The 19,398-nt window shown below is 36.1% G+C and overlaps 1 long non-coding RNA gene across 1 annotated transcript; it reads right to left on the reverse strand.

The window, feature by feature from the left end:
- Positions 1-16,838: 16,838 nt before the first annotated feature.
- LOC112747195 (uncharacterized) lies at positions 16,839-19,157 on the reverse strand. The gene is made up of 4 exons (XR_003174827.2): positions 18,989-19,157; positions 18,843-18,896; positions 18,626-18,754; positions 16,839-17,120 (listed from the first exon to the last, which is right to left on the reverse strand). It is a non-coding gene; the product is annotated as an uncharacterized lncRNA (long non-coding RNA).
- Positions 19,158-19,398: the final 241 nt, after the last annotated feature.

Raw genomic sequence — 19,398 nt, forward strand, 5'->3', positions numbered from 1 at the left:
TGATTTGACTAATAAGAAACAACTAAATTTTAAAAATTTTTGAAAAAGTCAAATCTAATTTTCGAAAGTTATGAGAGAAAAAAGGGAAAGATATTTTTTTGATTTTTGAATTTTTAATGATGAAAGAGAAAAACACACAAAAGACACACAACTTAAAATTTTTAGATCTAATGCTCCTTGTTTTCGAAAATTCTGGAGGGAAAACACCAAGGAACACCAACTTAAAAATTTTAAGATCAAAACACAAGGAAGACTCAAGAACACCTTGAAGATTCACAAGAACAACAAGAACATGAAGGTAGAACACCAAACTTAAAATTTTTAGAAAACCAACTTAAAATTTTCGAAAATTATAAAAAGATTAACAAGAAAATACCAAACTTAAAGTTTGGCACAAGATTTAATCAAAGAAAAATTATTTTTGAAAAGAAAGATTTTTTTTTTAAAAAAGATACCCAATTACCAAGAACATAGACCAACGCTCTAGCCAATTGGGCAATAAATGTAACACTTGTTTTGAAGAAGTATTTTTAATAACTAAGAATAAAATTTTTTTTGAAAACTAATGTTTTGAAAAGGCACAAGAAAAACAAGAAAAGAAGCAGAACAAGAAAAACTAAAGATCAAACAAGAAAAATAAACAAGAACAACTTGAAGATGAAGAAGAAACAAAGAACACAAATTTCGAAAATTTTTTAAAAAACAAAGAAAGGCATGTAATTGACACCAAACTTAAAATATGACACTAAACTCACAGAAAAACTAAAAACTAATAAAGAAAAATAATATTTTTGAAAAAATTTTTGCAAAGAATATAAAAGACTCTGACCCAAAAGACAAAATTTTCCTAATCTAAGCAACAAGATTCACCGTCAGTTGTTCAAACTCAAACAATCCCCGGCAACGGCGCCAAAAACTTGGTGCACGAATTGTGAATCACACGTTTCACAACTCGTACCACTAACCAGCAAGTGCACTGGATCGTCCAAGTAATACCTTACGTGAGTAAGGGTCGAATCCCACGGAGATTGTTGGTTTGAAGCAAGCTATGGTTATCTTGTAACTCTTAGTCAGGATATAATATCAATACTAATTCTTAGTTTTAATTGTAAAAAGTCAAAGGGCATAAAACAAATACTTGTTACTCAATAATGGAGAATATGTTGGGGTTTTGCCGTTTTGGAGATGCTTTGTCTTCTTTATTTCAGTTTTTCTCTTGTACTCCTCTTCACACACGCAAGGCTCCTTCAATGGCAAGCTGTATGTAAGGTGTCACCGTTGTCAATGGCTACTTCCCGTCCTCTCAGTGAAAATGGTCCAAATGCTCTGTCACAGCACGGCTAATCATCTGTTGGTTCTCGATCATGTCGGAATAGAATCCCTTGATTCTTTTGCGTCTGTCACTACGCCCAACAATCGCGAGTTTGAAGCTCGTCACAGCCATTCAATCCTTGAATCCTACTCGGAATACCACAGATAAGGTTTAGACTTTCCGGATTCTCATGAATGCCGCCATCAATTCTAGCTTATACCACGAAGATTCTGATTAAGAAATCTAAGAGATACTCATTCAATCTGATGTAGAACGGAGGTGGTTGTCAGGCACACGTTCATGGATTGAGGAAGGTGATGAGTGTCATAGATCATCACCTTCTTCATAGTGAAGCGCGAATGAACATCTTAGATAGGAACAAGCGTGTTTGAATGGAAAACAGAGATAATTGCATTAATTCATCAAGACGCTGCAGAGCTCCTCACCCCCAACAATGGAGTTTAGAGACTCATGCCATCAAAGAGTACAAAGTTCAGATCTGAAAATGTCATGAGGTGCGAAATAAACCTCTAAAAGTTGTTTAAATACTAAACTAGTAACCTAGGTTTACAGAAAATGAATAAACTATGATAGATAGCGCAGAAATCCACTTCTGGGGCCCACTTGGTGTGTGCTGGGGCTGAGACTTAAGCTTCTCACGTGCCTGGTCTGTTTTGGGCATTCAACGCCAGGTTGTAACCTGTTTCTGGCGTTGAACTCCAACTTGTAACTTGTTTCTGGCGCTGGACGCCAGACTGCAACATGGAACTGGCGTTGAACGCCAGTTTACGTCATTTATACTTGAGCAAAGTATGGACTATTATATATTTCTTGAAAGCCCTGGATGTCTACTTTCCAACGCAATTGAGAGCGCACCATTCGGAGTTTTGTAGCTCCAGAAAATCCACTTTGAGTGCAGGGAGGTCAGAATCCAACAGCATCAGCAGTCCTTTTTCAGCCTAAATCAGATTTTTGCTCAGCTCCCTCAATTTCAGCCAGAAAATATCTGAAATCACAGAAAAACACACAAACTCATAGTAAATTCTAGAAATGTGATTTTTAATTAAAAACTAATAAAAATATACTAAAAACCAACTAAATCATACTAAAAACTAAGTAAAAACAATGCCAAAAAGTGTATAAATTATCCGCTCATCAGTATGGTTTTGGTTTCTCATAGATAATATATAATGTTTTGTGAAAACATAGGCTAGGTGACCATAGGATTGGTTGGAAATGTGGAAATATGTTAATGCTAGTAACCTTAATAGAAATGTGGAATTATATTGCGAAAGAGTTGATGAATGATAATTTTGTTGAGTTGGTTGTAAGGGATTGTGTTAATTAATGTTGTTGATGGGAGTTGATGAATGATTATTAATGAATGTGAGTATTGATGATGAAGGATTGAGGATTGGTTGAGTTATATATATGTGTGTGCTTGTTGAATAATGAATGAATTGAGAGTTGGAAATGATTTTGATATTGGAATTGGTTTTTCTTATTGGAAATGATGTGAAAAGGGTTTGAGAGGTGGTTTGGTTGGGACCCGAGAAGGGTGACAAAGTCCGAATTTTAAAGGAGATGTTACCGAAATTTTTATAAAAAATGGAGATTTAGTTTGAAGTATTATTTAGACAAGTATGGATAACAGAATTATATTATTTGATTTTCATTTATAAAGAAAAAAATGCATTATGTTTTGGAACTTGATTTAGTAAGAAAAGTATTATATTGGAATTTCAATTTATCAAGAAAGTATTATGTTTTGAGTTTTACTTAGTTAAGAAGAGAATTATGTTTTGAGTGTGAATTATTGATGAACGAAATGGGAGGTGTGATGATGATAATTTTTCAATGAATTGAATGATGATGAGGATGAATTTGATATGAAATTATTTTGTGGGGATCGTGGTTATTTACCACCCACCAGATTTTAAAGAAAATAATTTTGTGGGGATCGTGGTTATTTACCGCCCACGTGTGTGCTGTTTTCCAATTGAAAATGTCTGTGTGGATCGAGGTCGTTTACCGCCCGCAAATGGTGGGGATCGAGGTGGTTTACCGCCCACCAGGTGAGGATCATGGTACTGTACCGCTCACCAGTTTTCAAGAGAACGATGTCTGGGTTAGCTACCGGACATGTCGGGTTGGCTATATAACCGATAGATGAGACTCATCAGTCATAGGGCAGGCATGTATCATATGCATACGTGTGTTGTTGTTATGTAGAACCTCCAGACTCCATTACCATGCTGAGAACCTCCGGTTCTCATTCCATATCCATGTTGTTGTTTTTAGATGCAGGTAGAGATGTGCCTCGCTGAGCATCTGGAGTTTCCTGTGCAAGCGAAGTTTGGTTATTTTGGGATGCTGTATTTTGTATTTATGCTATGTATATATGTATATAGATTCTCAACTGTATATATTTTATGTTTGTCCCTCCTAGAGGTTGACTTGGAGAAACAGGTGCTTGTTATGTAGTTTGAATTTTGTTTTGGGTTGTATATATAATTATATACTCTAACCAACCTTAACTTCGCAGGTCGAGTCTGGAGCTTGATATCTATATTTTTGGAACTCTGATCTGTATATTTTGTTTTTAACCTTCTTTTGAGCTTACCTATCTGTTTTACGGTTATCCACGCGAGTGTGAAACGATTTTCTATTTTCGTTTTGTTTAGCTTATTCTTCAAGGCTCCTAGATATAATTTCTTTCAACTATATTTATATAAGTCTTTTATTTTAGAGATCGTAATACCTCGCCACCTCTGCTTAATGACTTAAGCGTAAGGCTCTGTGTAATAGGGTGTTACATTTTGCAAATAATCATCAATTCTATTCTATAAAGAATCACTTTATAAATTTCATTTCCCATATTTCTTTCTACTTTTTATAATTTAAATTTTGAGCGACAGATGTATTGAAACAAAAGGTTAAAAGTATACTCCTTTTTTTAAATTGTACTATTTAAAAATCTCACCTAATTTCTTGGTTTATGTGCAAAATGTATTGAACTTCTAGCTAAAGTAATTCTTTTGTTTTCATCGTTTCACTTTTGACAGTAAAAATTGTACCATTTTAAGACACAAATTTAGACCTACATCCAGCTCCTCATTTTAGTAACCCTACCTTAGTGTTGTCTACAACATGAGCCTCTTTAATTACTATAGTACTTGCTCAATTGCTAGTTTTGTTGCTTTCCTATTATAATTGTAGCGTGGGCTTCATCTTGCTCGCCTTGCATTTTTTCTAAATTGTTTTTTAGTTTTGCAATCTCTTGTCCTTTAGCTTCTTCAAGGTCAATTAGTGTATTGAGAATGGTATAATATTCAACCATGGTTGTTAATGAATTTTTATGATGTATTTCTCTTAGCTAGACTAATAATTATGTGAGTTCTTTGGGGTATTCTGATGCGAAAGGAAAAGATGGATTATTTGACAAATTATCAAAGTAGGAATTAACTGGTTTTATTTACAAAATTCATTGTTGTTTTATGATTTGTTTGTATTTTTCTATTTTCACTAGCATTAGTTTAATTGGCCATCAGTTTAGCCATTGTATTCTCTTTACTCAAAACTTTTTGAGTTGTGCATTATTTGAACCTCATTGTCATGTTATCAATTTATCATTTTCAGTCCTTCTTAATCAGTAGATATCACAGCCTTGTGATTAAAAAAAAGGAGGGTTCTCCTTGTGAAGAATTTGAGGTGACAGTCTGGATTGCGAATGGTCTTATAATACCACCTTGTCACAAAGAAGTATAAATATTTGTCACTTTTTAATTTTGATATTGAAAAAATTAATGTGTTATCCACCATTATTAGGATTTTGAGTCTTATTCAGGAGTGTAAAAGACGGTTGTTAATAAATCAGAGGGTCCGATTTAGTATAACACAAATCGGAGATTAGGTTTTTTTAAATCCTCAATTTTGATCCACCGATTTAGATTTTTAAAATTTTTTTATTTTTTTTAACTACAAAACCTACCCTCTGATTTGCTACACACTTGACAAAAAAATTTTGCACACACAATACTTAGGGTTCGATTTGTTCATTAATCAAGTTTGAGAACAAATTAGAGGTTAGATTTTCTCTCCCTCACAATACCTACCCTCATATTTGTGTATGAGGAGTGTTAGGGGCCATCAACTTTTGTGTTTTGTAACCATCAATTGGCCATCAATAATGTTTTTAATGGTGTGAGATTACATCCAATGGTAGGAGATCACTCACTTTTCTTTTGATGGTTAAGTGCTGGCCACAAAACACAAAAGTTGCTGGCCTCTTAGACTTTCTCTTTGTGTATTATTGTTTAAAAAATTTCTTAACTCCATATCAATACGATACCCGCAACAACCCATAACAATGTATAACACATAATGGAAATCCATTAAAAAATGTAGGTAATATTCTTATTGCTTTTGTGGGAATTTATTTTGAACAAATCAAAAAAAGATTCATCATCCTTTTACTTAAATTCAGGAAACATTCAAGAGTGCACATATTAAAATAATTCAGAATTAAGAACGTGATGTTTAAAAGGGTGAATGTACAAATAAAGAATTTTTACTATGGTGTTGAAGGAATTATTTTGATTGTTCATGTTTTTATTAAAGGTGAATACTCTAATGAAGATTTTAAATTGTTGAGTTTGGAAAACTTGAAATATGATGATGATCAAACATTATTAAAAATATTAATTAGAAATTATTAATTTGATTATTGATGCAAAATTGTTTACTTAATAATTTCTATGTTGCATGCAGATTTTGGTTATTGGACATAAAGCAACTTAAAGCCCAAATATGCTAAGATAATATATTCAGCTTTGTGCAAAAATGCTATATGATATGTGGCTTATTATGTTATTTGGGCAAGAAAATCTAATAAGCAAGCCCATTTAATCATTGCTTCAAGACCAACAAGGCTTGGTCCGAATTGAAGGAAGAAAGAATGAAATTAGAGCTTGATTGAGTTCGGTTACCTAACCCCACTAAGGAATGGAATTCAAATTCATTTAACTTGATTTAATGCCTTGGTAACTGGAAAGAGAAACTTGAAATTGATTTGATTGCTTTTATTACTCTCACATGTTACTAAGCATGGGGAGTGGGGAATTAACTCTTTTTAATTTCATTCATCAATTCCATTGAAAGCTTTTTACTCTTCTCTCTCTTCTCTCTCTAGTTTTCGGTCATGTCACAGGAAAGAAGAAGAAGTAGGTTATCAGAGGAGAAGTACAGTAGCAGAGAAGCTAGGAAGAAGCAAGAGGCCAAGGTGATGATGGCTCTTGCAAAAAGAAGATCTACAGTATGGCGTGGCTGAGATCTTTACCACAAATGGTAAAATGTGGTGAAGAAGCCTCAAGATCACCATGCCTAAAAATGGTGGAAGATCCAGTTCGGTCAGAGAAAAAGATCCCTGGGGTATGGCTCGTCTCTACTTTTTGTTCGTCCATCACAGAAGGTAGCTACTGTAGCTACGTTGGGAAGAAGCAGAAGTGGAGCAGATGGAGCTATCAAGGATCAAGGGTTCATCAAGGGTCAGAAATCCTTCTTGGGGACCAAGTCAAGATGGAAGGCTCAGATTGATGAAGCTTGATGAGAAGGGATGAGAGAGAGGTAATTGCATGTTGGTTTTGCTTTCGGTTCCCTCTCTCTTCTCTCTGTCCGAACCGGTTTTATGTTGAAGAAGAAGAAGAAGTTGGCTCGGTTAGACCGGTTTCAACTTTGGAAGCTTCCCCTTCTATAATAAGGGTGAACGGCCAAGGCTTGAAGCAAGGAGAGAAAGCACATAGTTCTCATAGCTACCCAAGCTAACAGAAGTTCTTCTCCTTCAATGTGTTTCATTTTGTATTTTCTTTAGTTTTGTCTGTCTTGAGTCTCATGATGAAAAAAGTAAACAGTGTGAGGTTTGTAAGAAAAAGCCTGTGAGCGGAAAAAGGCAGAGGGTACAAAATTAAAGAAAAAGCCATAGATGTCTTAGAGGTCCTTTGTACATCTGTGTTGTGTATCATAATTCTGTGGGAATCCCCTTGCAAGTTGGGTTAACACTTAGCAGTTGAAAGCTTGGTGGGTTACCAAGTCAAGTTCAGGATTGGGGATAGATTCTGGACTTGTCCCGGATAGGAAGGGTAGTTCCTAGGGAGAATTGTTGTCTGTAATCAAGATGATTATAGTGAAGTTCCATCATTGTTGTGATGGAGACTGGATGTAGGCTGCATTGCACTTAGCAGCTGAACCAGGATACTTCTTGGTGTGATTCTCTCTTTTTCTTCTACTCCATTTCAGTTTCTATTCGCAGGAGACAAAATTGAAAAATATCTCTTGGCTGGTTATGAAACAAAAAGAAAAAGTCTCTTGACTAGTCACGAGACAAAAATAAGAAAAATCTCCTGAAGCTATTAAAAGGCAGAAAGTAACACACAGTAAAAAAAGGGGGCTAAGATTCAACCCCCCCTTCTCTTTGCCACTGATAACCATCAATTGGTATCAGAGCTTGGTCTCAAAGAGATCAAGCTTTGCAGCTTGGAGAAAAGATCCTGATGGCAGAAAACAGTGGCTCAAACCTGGTGTCCTACACTCTGACAGAAGGGCCGTCAAGCAACAGACCTCCTCTCTTTAATGGAAAGAACTATACTTATTGGAAGGAAAGAATGAAGATTTTTGTTCAAGCAGTAGACTACAGACTCTGGAAGATAATCCGGAAAGGTCCTCAATTTCCAACCACTACAGGAGCCAATGGTGTGGTTTCTCTCAAGAATGAAGCCAACTGGACAGAAGAAGACAGAAAAAAGGTGGAGCTCAACGGCAAAGCGATCAACTTGCTCAACTGTGTGATCAGCTTCGAAGAATACCGACGGGTATCAAGATACACAACGGCAAAGAAAATCTGGGACAAACTTCAAGTCACTCATGAAGGCGCAACCCTTGTTAAGAAGACCAGAATAGACATGCTAAATAGAGAATATGAAATGTTCTCAATGAAGGAAGGAGAATCAATAGATGATCTGTTTGAAAGATTCAACATCATCATCAATGGCTTGGATGCTATGGGGATCACATATCCTGAATCTGTGCTTGTGAGGAGAATTTTGAGAAGTCTCACAAAAGAGTGGGAAACTAAGGCAATAGTAATATCTGAGAGTAGTGGTCTTGATTCTATGACTTATGATGATTTGAGAGGAAATTCACTTGCCTTTGAAAACACATATTTGAAAAAAGATACTAAAAGAAAAGGAATAGCTCTCAATTCTGTTACTAACCCTCTGGATGATGAATCCAGTGATAACTCATCTGAAAATGATTTTGTTTTGTTTGCCAAAAAATTCAGGAAAATGGTGAAATTGAAGGAAAGAAGCAAAGGAAGCGGCTCAAAGAAACCAAAGAAAGATTTCAGTAAAGTGATCTGCTACAACTGCAAAGAGGTTGGGCACTTCAAATCAGATTGCCCTAAACTGAAAAAGGAGGATAAGCCAAAAGGGAGAAAAAAGAAAGGTCTCATGGCCTTATGGGAAGACTTAGAGAATGACTTTGATGAAGATGAAGAATCAGAAACCAAGTCTCAAACTTGCCTAATGGCAGATCACGTGGAACAGGTAGTTTTTCCTAACCCTGACACTGAAGACCTTCATCTCATGATAGATCACCTTTCTAAAAAGATTAGATGCTTCTTAAGTGAAACCAAGATCTTGAGTCTCAAATCGAAATTCTTAAAGCTGAAAATGGTTTTCTAAAAGAAAAATTGAGAGAAGCTGAAACTGCTGTTGATCTTATTGAGGAAAACAAGCGGTTGAAAGCTGAAATAAAAGGTTGTGAAAAACAGCATTCTGTGGTTGCATATCTAAATTGTTTTGAAGAAAATGAGAAGCTGCTCAAAGAGGTAAAAAGACTCAAAGAGGACTTAGCCACCTTTGCTCAAAGTTCAGAAAATTTAAATCAACTATTAGCTAGTCAAGAACCTATTTATGATAAAACTGGGTTGGGATTTCATAAAACTGAAAAATTTGTTAAAAAACCTTCTTTTGCAAATATGGCATCATCTTCTAATGATGTAAGGTTTCAAAACCCAACAAGCTTTGTAAAAACAGCAACTAATAGATTTTGTAGATTATGCAACCGGAATGGACATTTTTCCATTCAATGTTTCTTTGGTGAAAGAATGATTGGAAACAAAGTTTGTAAAATTGTTTGTGACTATAATGGCTTGGGACAAAGAAGATGGTTTAACGTCAAAAGATCCAAAAAGATTTGGATACCTAAGGTCACTTGAGCTTATTTTGTAGGTGTGCCTAGCATCCAAGCGAAAGGACAATATGTGGTACATGGATAGTGGATGTTCTAGGAATATGACCGGAAAGACAACCTTCTTCATTAAGCTTGATGAGTATGATGGAGGGTTTGTCACTTTCGGTGATAATGGAAAAGGAAAGATAGTGGCCATAGGTAAAGTTGGTAAGAGTTTTTCATCCTTCATAAATGATGTTTTACTTGTTGATGGGTTGAAACACAATTTACTAAGCATTAGCCAATTATGTGATCTTGGATATGAAGTTATTTTTAGGAAATTGGATTGCTTAGTTATTTGTGAAAAATCTGGGGAAATTTTGTTTAAAGCTAAAAGGTGTAACAATGTGTATGGATTGACTCTTGAGGATTTAAAAGATCAAAAAGTAACATGCTTTACATCACTTAAATCTGAAAAATAGCTTTGGCATAAGAAATTGGGTCATGCAAGCATGTACCAAATTTCTAAGCTAGTTAAGAAAATTTGGTGAGAGGTATTCCAAACATTAAATTTGATAAGGATATTACTTGTGATGCTTGTCAATTAGGCAAACAAGTAAAATCATCTTTTAAACCAAAAGATGGAATCTCCACTAAGAGACCATTAGAAATGTTGCACATTGATCTTTTTGGTCCCACTAGAACTCAAAGTTTAGGAGGTAAACACTATGGTTTGGTGGTGGTAGATGATTAATCTAGATTCGGTTGAGTACTCTTCCTAGCTCATAAGAATGATGCTTTCCATGCTTTTTCAACTCTTTGTAAAAGAATTCATAATGAAAAAGATTTGAAAATTGCCCACTTGAGAAGTGATCATGGAAAAGAATTTGAAAATCAAGATTTTGAAAAATTCTATGATGATTTTGGAATTGCACATAACCTCTCATGTCCTAGAACTTCTCAACAAAATGGGATAGTTGAAAGAAGGAATAGAAGCCTTCAAAAAATGACTAGGGCTATGCTTTGTGAAAATGATATTCCAAAATTTTGTGGGTTGAAGCTGTAAATACAGCTTGTTATATTTTGAATAGAACTATCATTCGAAAAGGAATTAAGAAAACTCCTTATGAGCTATGGAAAAGAACCCCACCAAATCTTAAGTATTTTCACATTTTTAGATGCAAATGTTTTGTACTTAACAATAAAGAAAATCTTAGAAAATTTGATCCAAAATCCTATGAAGGAATGTTTGTTGGATACTCTACCACTAGCAAAGCATTTAGAATTTACCTCAAGGAACATAGAACCATAGAGGAATCCATACATATGTCCTTTTGTGATACTAATTCAATTCCCAGTGCCCTTTTAGATGATGATACAGGAAGTGAAGCTGATATGAACCATCAACCAAGTCAAGAAAGTCCCAATGCTGTCCCTATCTGTCCAGATTTGTCTCATCGGGATGGAGGAGACATTTTAGTTTTGTCTCCTGAACCAGTTAGAGAATCTGGAACAGAACAGTCAACTGAACCTCATCAAGGCAGAACCTTACCTCAAAGGCCAAGAGAATGGAAGTTTATGAAGAGTTACCCCCCATGATTTTATTATTGGTGATTCTCCCCAAGGCGTTCACACTAGATCCTCAAGCAAGAAGTAATTGGAACCTAGCAATGTTGCCTTCTTGTCCCAATTGGAACCTCTCAACGTGAAGCAAGCTCTTGAAGATTCCTCTTGGGTCAAAGCCATAGAAGAAGAGCTAGCTCAATTCAAAAAGAATGAGGTTTGGACACTTGTACCAAATTCAAATGGTAAGAAGGTAACCGGTACAAAGTGGATCTTTAAAAATAAATTAGGTGAGGATGGTAGTGTTGTTTGTAACAAGGCTAGATTAGTGGCCCAAGGTTACGATCAAGAGGAAGGCATTGATTTTGATGAGTCATTTGCCCTGGTGGCTAGAATGGAAGCAATTAGGTTGCTTCTTGCCTATGCTGCCCATAAGGGTTTTAGAATGTTCCAAATGGATGTTAAATGTGCTTTCCTTAATGGTTTTATAGATATGGAAGTATTTGTGGCTCAACCCCCCGGTTTTGAAAGTAAAGAATTTCCAAATCATGTTTTTAAACTTTCAAAGGCTCTTTATGGCCTTAGACAAGCTCCAAGAGCTTGGTATGAAAGGCTTAGTGCCTTCTTGTTGGAAAATAAGTTTCAAAGAGTATCACCGATACTACTTTGTTTATAAAAGAATCTAATGATGATATTTTGCTTGTTCAAGTTTATGTGGATGACATAGTGTTTGGTTCGGCCAATGAATCCTTGTGTGAAGAGTTTGGAAAACATATGACTAGTGAGTTTGAAATGAGTTTAATGGGAGAACTAACTTTCTTTCTTGGTCTTCAAATTAAACAAACTCCTAGTGGCATTTTTATTCACCAAGGTAAATATGCAAAAGAATTAATTAAGAAATTTGGCCTAGAAAATTCTAAACTAATGGGAACACCAATGCATCCAAATACTAAACTTGAAAAAGATGAAAATGGCAAAGATGTGGATAAAACACGGTATAGAGGAATGATAGGCTCACTCATGTATCTTACATCCTCTAGGCCGGATATTGTTCATAGTGTGGGTGTATGTTCAAGGTTTCAATCTCACCCAAAAGAATCTCATCTTTCGGCCGTCAAAAAAATCATTAGATACATTAAGGGAACATGTGACTTTGGCTTATGGTATCCTAGATCTAATGATTTTTGTGCAGTGGGATTTTATGATGCAGATTATGTAGGAGATCGGGTGGATAGACGAAGTACATCCGGAATGTGTTGCTTCCTTGGAAGCTCACTAAACATGTGGTCAAGCAAGAAACAAGCCACTGTTGCTCTATCCACAGCTGAAGCTGAATACATATCTGCCTCTGCTTGTTGTTCACAATTAATTTGGTTAAAAACTTAGTTAGAGGATTATAAGTTGAAAATCAATAGCATACCTTTATTTTGTAATAATATGAGTGCTATAAACATTTCAAAAAACCCTGTTCTGCACTCTAGAACTAAGCACATTGAAGTTAGATATCATTTTATTAGAGAACATGTACAAAAGGTACTATTAATATTCAATTTGTGAAATCCGAAGAACAACTTGCTGATATATTCACTAAACCTTTGTGTGAAGATAGGTTCTGTTCATTAAGGAACAGTTTGGGAATGTTAGAATTAAGTTCTATTGAGAAATTGTGATCTTTACTGATTCTGTTTGGTTTTGTCTCGTAGGAAGGGAGGAGACAAATTTGAAGACGTGATGAACATGCCATGATACAGGGGGAGACTGAACTTGATGTTAGTAAACTTGGGTCCAACCAATCCTTCTTTGACCCTATCCATGACTCTGGCCCGTTTGAGTTCTTCATCATTTTTAAAATAATTCTTTTTGGGAAGTTATCACCCCATATCTTGTTAAGGGGAGTATATGTCAAATCAAAATCTTTTCCCTTACTCTCTCCCTTGATTCAAGGAAAAGATCTTTCAGTTATCCTCTTAATTTTAAAATTTCCTTGATGATAACCGCTCCATTAAATGCTCATTATTCTAATAATCCTCTCTCCAATCAGCATTAAATGCAGCTATAACATCTCTCCACAACCCACCCTCTTCGGCCATCTTTTCATATTCTCACCATCTACTTCTTCCTCTCTTATTATGAAAAAGAAAGTAGCGCCTAGGAGAAGCAAACGAACCCCTTCCTCCAAAAATCCTCCATCCTCCTCTGCACCCCACACTTACACACATTCATATTCACTCCATTTCATCCTCATCCCCCTCTTCACATTCAACAGAAGCCATGAGGAAGAAAGTCATTCATCAAAGAACTTCATCTCGCAAGAAGCCTGAAAAAGAAAAAGGGCCTATTGCCGAAGACGAAGAAGCTTCTCAGTCATCTCCACCTGCCTCACCACCACGATGATCCACTCCTCACCCCTCTGGCCGAAGCACTCAGCGTTCAAAAGGCTACACTCTCTGCAACACTAGAGAACCGCCAAACTTGGACTCTCTTGATTTCAAAAACAAGTTCAACAAGGGTCATTCTCACTTCGATTCGGCTACATTCAACCCTTGTGCTGCCTATGAGTTCCATAATCAAGTTCTGGTTAAACGTCACCTATGTGCCTCTCACATAGTGAATCTGGAGACACTAACTGCAAAAGGCATCATCTTTTCTATTCTGTTTGATAATCTGAAGTGGACTCCATTGTTCAACATTCAAAAGCTTGTTTATCCATCTCTGGTTCGCGAGTTCTACGCGAACATGATATACCATGACAGAGCAATTCACTCCTATGTTAAGAAGGTTCACTTAACTCTGAACAAAGAAACCATCAGCGCTGCATTGGGGTATACTGATGAAGGAGCAATAGCTTACATGACTAGAAAGTGGGACTCTCAAGTTGGGATCTCTTATCAGATTGTTCTAACTCAAGCTTGTGAAAATTTCTCTGCACTTGATGGAACGATTCTGACTCATAAGGCTCTTGGTCCTGTAAGAGCGCTACTTCATCGCATTATCAACCATATTTTGATGCCACAGAGCGGATCCTATCAGAGAGTAACAGTTTGTGATACCCTTGTTCTCTTTGCTATTCTCACTTTTTCTTCTATTTCATTTGCTTATTTAATGGTGCGTCATATGTGGGAATGTGTACGTAGTAATAAGAAGACAAATCTGCCTTATGGTAATTTTCTTACATGCATATGTGAACATTTTCATGTTGATTTAATAAATGAGCATGTAGAAAACAAGGTTTCCACCATCAAAGGAGGAGGAGTTTCTGGACCCGTGAAAGGTAACAAAGGAAAAAGCTCAATGCCCTCCATGTCATCAGAGAGTGATCTTGAAAGCCATCCTTTGGAGCCATCTAAGCTTGCTGAATCTATCATGGACGTTCTAACTGAATTTTCAAACATGTCAAATCTGATGGTGCATTCATACAAAGAAGCTCGCAAGCAGGCATATGAAAACGAGAAAGCATGGACTAAATGCAATGAAAGGATTAACCTGCTGCTCAAGAGCTTTGAAAAGGATATAGCTCAGTCTGATGATCTTTTTGACTCTGATGAGAATTTGTCTGATGCTTAGGCTATCTGCTGCCCACTTATGTTTGAACAAATTCTAGTTTACTGCTCTTTTGAGTACTATTTTTTTTGTTGGTTGACTATACTTGGATACTTTGGATCCTTTTGATTTGGTTTAAACAAATATTCTGTATTTTGGCATATTGTTGTTCATTTGTTTTGCAGGTTCCCCTCTTGATGACAAAAGGGGGAGGAAAGGTGTGTGAAAAAGGGGCTGACCTAATGATTTTTTTTAACCTTGATTGTTTTTGGTGATATAATAATTTTCTGATAATGCTGCCTCTAATTATTATTCTGCCAATTTTGGATATGTTGAATGAATTGTGTTGCTGAATTATTAGTTGAATGAATTGATTGGCAGGAAACTGTTTTAACAGGAATTATTATTTTCTTTGAACATGAAATATGTTGAGTCTTGGTTATTTGAAATGTACTCTGAAGGTACTCAGGCATACTTTAAGTTTAATTTTAATGTGAGTAGAAAATCATTGGATGATAACAAATCAGGTTTTGATTATCATGTTACATCTGCTCAAAAATCAAGCTATTCAACATTTTTTAATATTCCATATGTTGAATACATTGTGGCTGTAAGCTTGGTTTTAAGAATGTTACAGGTAATGCTTCCTTTAATAAAATGGCACATATTAAGAGGGAGCTATGTAATAGATGGAAAGGGGGAGGATTCAAAATCTTCAAGGGAGTACTCTTAATCCTTACCCTTTTTCAATTCAATTTTTAATAATGTTTGTCATCAAGGGGGAGATTGTTGAGTTTGGAAAACTTGAAATATGATGATGATCAAACATTATTAAAAATATTAATTAGAAATTATTAATTTGATTATTGATGCAAAATTGTTTACTTAATAATTTCTATGTTGCATGCAGATTTTGGTTATTGGGCATAAAGCAACTTAAAGCCCAAATATGTTAAGATAATATATTCAGTTTTGTGCAAAAATGCTATATGATGTGTGGCTGAATTATTATGTTATTTGGGACAGAAAATCTAATAAGCAAGCCCATTTAATCATTGCTTTAAGACCAACAATGCTTGGTCCGAATTGAAGGAAGAAAGAATAAAATTGGAGCTTGATTGAGTTCGGTTACCTAACCCCACTAAGGAATGGAATTCAAATTCATTTAAGTTGATTTAATGCCTTGGTAACTGGAAAGAGAAAGTTGAAATTGATTTGATTGCTTTTATTACTCTCACACGTTACTAAGCATGGGGAGTGGGGAATTAACTCTTTTTAATTTCATTCATCAATTCCATTGAAAGCTTTTTACTCTTCTCTCTCTTCTCTCTCTAGTTTTCGGTCATGTCACAGGAAAGAAGAAGAAGCAGGTTATCAGAGGAGAAGTACAGTAGCAGAGAAGCTAGGAAGAAGCAAGAGGCCAAGGTGATGATGGCTCTTGCAAAAAGAAGATCTACAGTATGGCGTGACTGAGATCTTTACCACAAATGATAAAATGTGGTGAAGAAGCCTCAAGATCACCATGCCTAAAAATGGTGGAAGATCCAGTTCGGTCAGAGAAGAAGATCCCTGGGGTATGGCTCGTCTCTACTTTTTGTTCGTCCATCACAGAAGGTAGCTACTGTAGCTACGTGGGGAAGAAGCAGAAGTGGAGCAGATGGAGCTGTCAAGGATCAAGGGTTCATCAAGGGTCAGAAATCCTTCTTGGGGACCAAGTCAAGATGGAAGGCTCAGATTGATGAAACTTGATGAGAAGGGATGAGAGAGAGGTAATTGCATGTTGGTTTTGCTTTCGGTTTTCTCTCTCTTCTCTCTGTCCGAACCGGTTTTATGTTGAAGAAGAAGAAGTTGGCTCGGTTAGACCAGTTTCAACTTTGGAAGCTTCCCCTTCTATAACAAGGGTGAACGGCCAAGGCTTGAAGCAAGGAGAGAAAGCACAGAGTTCTCATAGCTACCTATGTAACACCCTACCACACAAAGCTTTACGCTTAAGTCATAAAACAGAGGTGATTTGGTATTACGACCTCTAAAATAAAATGAGTACATATAATAGCAGAAGAATTATAATATGCTAGGAGCCTTGAAGAATAGTGGGAATAAAAATTGCAAAATAAAAGCGCAACGCTCAAGGAACGAGTTGACTTGCTTGCTAAGAAAACCATATCTACTAAACATAAGATGACAGAAGTAGGAATAGAGTGCCAAAGATACAAAATAACAAGCTCCTGACTCAGCCTGCGAAGTCAAGACTGGCCGGAGAATATTTACATATATATATATATACAGACATATCCAAACCCAAAAGTACATATACACAATCCTACCTCTCCATAAACCTCTAAGAGGATCAAAATAACAAGTTATGCAGAGAGAAAACCAAGTACATATATATATACATCATAGCATAACAAAATAATCCTATAACCACTCCGCTTCAAGAGTCCAGACGCCTAACGAGATGCCTCTCGACCTGCATCTGAAAAACAACAACATAGTATGGAATGAGAACCGGAGGTTCTCAGTATGGTAAAGGTGCCACACACATAATATATAAGGTCTTGGTAATGCCAGAGGCAATCCTAGAACGCCGACACTCAGATTGTAGAGCTTAAAGTATTAAACAGAAGCCATAAAAGGTGGTTTACTAAGGATATTTAAACCTAACTTAACTTAACCTTAAATCTAAATCCCATTCTGCCATTCTTCCATACCTCCAACTCCATCATGCATCTTCACAGACAACTAAACAAACAAAGGCAAGCACAAGAAGGTTACAAGTACTGCAGGTAACAAATATACATTTAACATGGCAAGTACATTTAGGCACACCCAGTTAATACACAAGCAGGTAATTCAAGTAATATGCATACGATGTATGCCTGTCCTATGGCTGATGAGGCTCATCTGTCGGTTATCCAGCCAACCCGACAAGTCTGAATTGTCCTTAGACTGTCCCCCGACGTGCATCCCCAAGAGTCTATGCATAGATTTTTCTCAAGTAATCAATATTGCTCAATGGGGGTAACATTCCCGGGAATTTATATAGTGCCCAGTCACACTTACATCGTATGATCAACAGAGTATCGAGTTTTCAACCTGGTACACGTGGTGGCAAGCCACGGCACTTAATCCAGGGAATCTCGTATCTCAGATTATTCAAATTCATAAGCCATTTAAATAATTCAATTAAAATTCATCAACATCCACATCATTCTCAATCGCATTTCATTCATCATCATACATCAATCATATTCAATCCTTATCCTTCATTATCACACCTCCCATTCCGTCCATCAACAGTTCCAATTCAAAACATAATTCATTCTTTTCTAAATGAATCAGACTTAAAACATGCTCATTTTCTTAATAACTCAAAATCAAACCATATAACCTTTGAATCTAAATATTTTTTAAATAATCATATAAACAAAATCTCTAATTTTTATAAAATTTCGGCAGCATCTCCTCTAAAACTCGGATTTTGCCACCCTTTTCGGGTCCAAACCTGCTTTCTTTTCAATTCAACATACCCTTCCTCATCATCATAACAATTGCCACAATAAATCTACCTCAGATAAACAATTATACTCATACAGTATTCAAATCCAACAACCCAAAATTCAACTAAGAATCATAGTTCACAAATCCTAGGCTTTTAACACAAAATACCTCATTATCACAACAACCTCCACAATAGTTATATCTCAAATCAATTATTCACCAAATCATTAGTTAATCAACAAGCACCAAACCAACCATGTTCATCAACAATAACGTTCAACCATGATTTTCTCCAAATTAACATAACAACATTCACCATCCAAAATTAATAACTAATTATTCAATAAACTTCAACCAAATATATTCATCGACAAATTACTAAACATTAAACATACACCTGCATTCCAACTTATCCTATGGTCGTCTAGCCTAAGTTTTCACAGAACATTATATATTAAATGCAAGAAACCTAAACCATACCTTGGCCGATTTCCACGTAACGACCAAAGCTATTTATTCAAAACCAAGACAGCCCCTCAAAACTCAACTAATCCGCTTCCTCCAAGTTCCAGTATTCACAATTTTAAGCTCCAATTATCTATTCACAACCTAATACACATTCATAACACATATATATCCAATTTAATACTCAAAGCTCAAATTCAATGAAAATAAAATAGAATTATCGTATCCTCACCTTACCCAAGCTTCACATAAGCAAGAGTGAACATTTTCCTCAAGCTATTTGGATCTTAAAACATCAGAAATCAAAGAAATTCAACCTTCCCATTAAAAACTCGAAAATTGGGGGAAAAGAGGGCTGGAAGTGATTAAACAAGTTACCAATAAAATTGTTCCGGTAGAAACGTAGAGCTCGACGCGGTGAACGTGTGGCCGCAAACGGTGCGACGATTGGAGCTCGGACGGAGAAGTTACGGGATTTTGAAAAGTGACGTAAGGGTTGGATGTGTTTTCTCCTCCCTGAAGCTTTCACGCTGCTTGCAGGTGAAATGGGGAAGAAAGGGGCTTTCGGCCTTATATAAAAGGGCTGGTCCGGTTGGACCGACAGCCCGGTTCGGATCTGGTTCAACCGGTTCGGTCCAATCTTGGACCGATTTTCTCAAAATTGGTGTCAAAATTCTCGTTTCGATGAGCTCTATCCTAATTTGATACAATATTCGCATTTCTAATCTTTCTTATTAAAAACTAATTTACTGACTAATTATTTACTAATTAATTGGGGTTTACAACCT

Source organism: Arachis hypogaea, chromosome 15 (genome assembly GCF_003086295.3).
Source record: "Arachis hypogaea cultivar Tifrunner chromosome 15, arahy.Tifrunner.gnm2.J5K5, whole genome shotgun sequence".
NCBI lineage: Eukaryota > Viridiplantae > Streptophyta > Magnoliopsida > Fabales > Fabaceae > Arachis > Arachis hypogaea.